General features: G+C 34.0%; 1 long non-coding RNA gene across 1 annotated transcript; it reads right to left on the bottom strand.

Moving 5' to 3' along the window:
- Positions 1–211: 211 nt before the first annotated feature.
- On the bottom strand, positions 212–4,486 carry LOC143044342 (uncharacterized). Its single transcript, XR_012968649.1, has 3 exons — positions 4,139–4,486; positions 2,880–2,948; positions 212–771 (listed from the first exon to the last, which is right to left on the bottom strand). It is a non-coding gene; the product is annotated as an uncharacterized LOC143044342 (long non-coding RNA).
- Positions 4,487–5,191: the final 705 nt, after the last annotated feature.

Raw genomic sequence — 5,191 nt, forward strand, 5'->3', positions numbered from 1 at the left:
TTTTTGAAAATATCTGAAGGAACTCAGACTCGCATAAAAATAAGAGGTCATTGATGAATAAAATTGAGAATGGAAATGGGGAACGTGTCAAAGAGACAACAACCCGACAAAGAGCAGATAACAGCCGAAGCCTACCAGTGGGTCTTCAACGCAGCGAAAAAATATAATTTAAACATATGCATCTTGGTCAAGAAAAGATATAAATAACAAGTCAAAAATGTCGAATTTAATGCCAAAAGTGTAAAAAAGTATGAAAGATAAAATACATCATATCTGATTGTGTTCATCTAGAACAAACTACACACGCCATCTCCCTACCATCAACGTAGGGTGGACAAGGGGTGGCTCCGTTACATTTTGAGTAGACCGAGTACAAAAGAGATTTGTCAGCAAAGCTAGGTACTTTCGTGATATGATCAGGGTGTCCATCAACACAGATATATTCCGAAGCAGCTTTATGAGAAGGGTAACCAGCCATTAGGTAACCATTGTATTCCATTTTCCAATTTTCGTAGCATGTTTTCCTTCCCGGTATCATGATCGTGGACGTTGCTTTGGTCACATGACAAACAGCACACTGAATGACATAATACGTGTATTTCTTATCAAACAGTGTATCTTTGATGTTGATGTCCCAGTTGTCGAACAAAGTAGCACCGACGAAAGGACTGCTATTTACTTCACCATCATAAATACCCCACTGTGGTTCTTTCGGAACACAGAGCTTATTTGGAGCGCCACCACCTGTATATGAAAATCCACCAACAAAACCTACAATGATAATAGTACTTTATTCACGCTTGCTTTTTATTTTTCATTTTGGTGATTTTGATAGCTTGCTATGTCGTATGAGTTCTGATTGTTGATGACCGTAGGGTCATTACTTAGTTTTAAATTTACAACATACGATTTTACGTAGAGAGTCGTCTCAGTGGCAGTTATATCACATCATAGTATTTCAATTAGGCTAGCGTCTTCCTAAAAAGAGACATATCATTATAAACAATGTTTTGTGTACATTTAGAAAAGAAAACACTTCACGACGTTATTTACCTCCTATAGTTCTAAATACCGTAGAGTCATTCGCCAGTGCCCAGATGCTGGTATAACTGGTCCGAGTACACAGTTATCGTCCTTTGATTTTCGAATATAGTCCTTAGTGTGGACAGTGTGTTACTTGCCAAATTTTGTTATACCCCTTCCAAATTTATTTCTCCATGTTTTATGCCTCATATAGCAAGTTTGGGGGGGGGGGGGGGTTAAATGACACTAAAAAAATTTGGGTCATAAATATTAATGTAAAGTAGTGATTAGGTCCAGCTGAAAAAGGTCAAAAATTAGCACTTCAGAAGCTGTCAAAAGATTTCAAGACCCCCTTAACATAAAATTGTCCATATTCTGAGATAGAGCTGATGAAGTTTTCTATAATTTTGATATAATTTGTCCCAAAAGTGGTACAACACACTGTAAAAATATTATTGAGAAAGCGCAGGTGGGATTTTTTTTAATTTTCATTTATTGTCTAAAAGAAATGCACTACGAAATAACTGTGTACTCGGACCAACTGGTATGCAATATTTCTGTTGTGAAATTGCTCCAATGATTTGACCATTAAAATCTCTAAATTTTTGGTATCGAGCACACCTCTTGAAGGTTATTACAGAAACACGACGTACGCACTAAATTTGGTATAAAAGCTTCGATCAGCTTTACATTCATATTTTCAATTACACAAATTGGACTGGTACAGTATTTCAAATTTCATTTTTCATTCAGTTAAATTTTGCATTTAGAACTCGATAAAGGTAGCATTCATTATTCCAGACTGAGAGATCATACATCAAATTGCATCTTTGTGAAATAGGTCTATACAGTAGTTGTCGTTTATTTATGTAATTTATACGTGTTTCTGGTTTTTAGTAAATCAATTGTATCGGATTTTATGCCCTTTATGGGCCCTGTAATTTGGGAAATAAAAATATTCTATTCTATTCTATTCTATTCTATTCTATAGACTAGACCGATGGTTTTCCCGTTTGAATGGTTTTACACTAGTAATTATGGGGCCCTTTATAGCTTGTTGTTCGTTGTGAGCCAAGGGTTCGTATTGAAGGCCGTACATGGACCTATAATGGTTTTCTTTTATAAATTGTTATTTGGATGGAGAGTTGTCTCATTGACACTCACACCACATCTTCCTATATCTAACTATAGATATATGGTCTGAATGTATGTGGAAAACAGTGGAAATATGCAATTTGTCACTATAAATTGTCGCGATTTTTCCCGATTCCGCCCACATCTTTTTGTTTACAAACTGAAACTATATTGAAGTAAACATTTCTGATAAATCGATATTTCGATATCAAGAGGTTCAAAAGCAATACAAATCAAATGTGACCTTAATCAGAAATCTAGGAATTCACAGGAAATTGTGAATGGAAGACATCTGGCACATAGTAGAGAAAAAGAATCATTGCAGAGGGCAGATAGCGTATAGTATAACATAATGTATAACATAGAAAACAAGAATGTGTCCATAGTACACGGATGCCCCATCCAAACTATCATTTTCTATGTTCAGTGGACCGTGAACATGGGGTAAAATCTCTAATTTGACATTAAAATTAGAACGATCATATCAATGGAAACATATGTACTAAGTTTCAAGTTGGTTGGACTTCAACTTAATCAAAAACTACCTCGACCAAAAACTTTAACCTGAAACGGGACAGACGGACGGACGGACGGACGCACAGACCAGAACACATAATGCCCATAAATGGGGCATAAAAATCGTACAAACAGAGGGTGAATCTATCAAGTAATATTCTAATAGATATTACACGTTACATGTACTATATAGGTTTATAACTTACCAGAATAAATCAGTTCTGCATTATCATTGGTGCAATTCATAGTTCCCCACTGGATATAAGAAGTACCAGCTGAAGAATATAATAGATACTTAAATAAAGAAGTTTTACCCTAAAATATAAGGCCGATGTCATACATTTGTAACACTGGCATTGGCTGTGTTAAAACTTGATTTCTAAAAATGTAAATTATAAGTAAGACTTTTATAAATTCAAGTATATCGTATACTATTATAACTATTAACTTGAACACAACAGCGAAATCGCGGGAACTTAGAGCTTGGTTGAAAGTATGTATACTGTTGTAGGGAGAAATTTTGTAAAAGATTTTGTGTCTGAAAAAAATCAGTAAAAGAGTTCATGTCTGAAGAATTTCAGAAATAGTATCAAGATTCATTGGTACTTAGAAACAGTTTCAGCCCTCTCCCTTGTTTAAGGAATAAGTCCGTTATTTTTTGGGGGGTTAAATTCCATTATTTTCGCGTTTCTGTATACTATGAACATACGTATCCACGATATGGACAACAACACTCTGATTGGCTTTTTTCCTTTTCTTTTTTGTTATCTATCATACGATTGGTTCTCAATGTTAAAACCGGTAGTCATGTCTGACAGAAAAGTCGGTCTAATGACGGAATGAATATCCGGACACCTTTATTTTCATTTTTCTCCCAAAATAACACAACTGAATAGTCAGAAGAATGGATGGCAAATGCGACTATGCCTTTTACCTATCGTACACAGAGGCATAATGATCACTTTAATGTGGGCGGAAGAGAAGCGACACACAACATGAGGTCTTCTCGTTTAATAGGGAGATCAATAGGATAGGAGATAGGAGAAGCGACACAAAAAAATGAGGTCTACTCGTTTAATAGTATAGATAGATAACACGAGAAACAAGCAAACACTACACTTGTTAAACATGTATACCACCGAAGGTTGTTGCATTAAAAAAATATTAAACAGGTGTATTTAGTGAATATAACTATACCCGTAACGGATTTAACAAATATTTCAACAAAGTCAGATTTTTTTTAACATAAAAGCATCTACCTGATATTAAAGGAGCTTAACTTATTTAACATGTTTAAAATTCTAACATTTAACATAGATTTAATTCAAAATCTAATCGCAAAGATATATCGAAGTGCTCTTTATTTTACTTGTATGTTTTAAAGTAAAAATATTGAATAACGTAAAGCAATGCATGGAATTAATATAACGCTGCATGAATAATTGCTTCTAAAATAATCACATGCTTGTCACTTGTTTGTCCACGGTAGTTTCTACAGTACTGCTGATCATTTCTACACCCTTATTCACAAGTTTCTTCATTTCATCTCTCATTGCAATTTCTACACCTTTCTGAATTTCCTGTTGGATGTAAGCTTTAAGATGATTGTTCATATTAGTGATGTCCAAGTCTGCTTTCAATGTAGCTTTCATATCATCAAGTAATGGCATGGTTATCACATGTTGACACTGGTTGCCGCTACATACATTGTCATAAGAGGAACAAACAAAACTGATCATAAAAACGTAAAAAAATACTGGACTTTCCATTGTGAAATTATCAAGCAATCAAGAACACGTCAACTAACTTGAACTGGACTAGACAAATTATACCTTTATATTTAAAACTGCTAATAACAAATTTGGGAAAGAGATACTTTAACTTCGTATCTAGTTTCCTCTTGATGAAAATACTACTTGTAATAATGACTTCTCTTTAAAAGGTTGACTAATTATCATTCACTAATCTACCTTGAGGGCCTTACAAAAAAAATCTTAACATACAGAACAAGTTCCACAAATATTACAATTTTTCACGCTTAATGATTGCCTGTAAAACAAGAAAAACAAAATGATTCATTTTACACAGACATTAAAAGACATTGATAGAGATTTGTCACAGTCATATCAATTATAACCAAAAGTGAAAATAGTTTATTGTAAACGGTAAGCATGGTGAGAGATTAAAGATAAGGGAAAAAGCACAAACTCTAGTTAAGTCATCACCTAGGGGAATAAGTCAAAATCAAATAATGCCATGACAAAGAGATATGACTCAATCTCGTCATGGTCAAGGGAAAATAACTCAAACTTAAATTATTTCATATATATAGTCAAAGGAAATAACTTAAACTCAAATTACGTCATGACCAAAGGAAATATCTCAAACTCAAATTACGTCATGACCACAGGAAATAACTCATAGTCAAGGGAAATGACTTAAACTCAAATTATTTCATTGTCAAAGGAAATAACTTAAACGCAAATTACGTCATGACCAAAGGAAATATCTGAAATAC

This window comes from Mytilus galloprovincialis, chromosome 9 (genome assembly GCF_965363235.1).
Source record: "Mytilus galloprovincialis chromosome 9, xbMytGall1.hap1.1, whole genome shotgun sequence".
NCBI classification, from domain to species: Eukaryota; Metazoa; Mollusca; class Bivalvia; order Mytilida; family Mytilidae; genus Mytilus; species Mytilus galloprovincialis.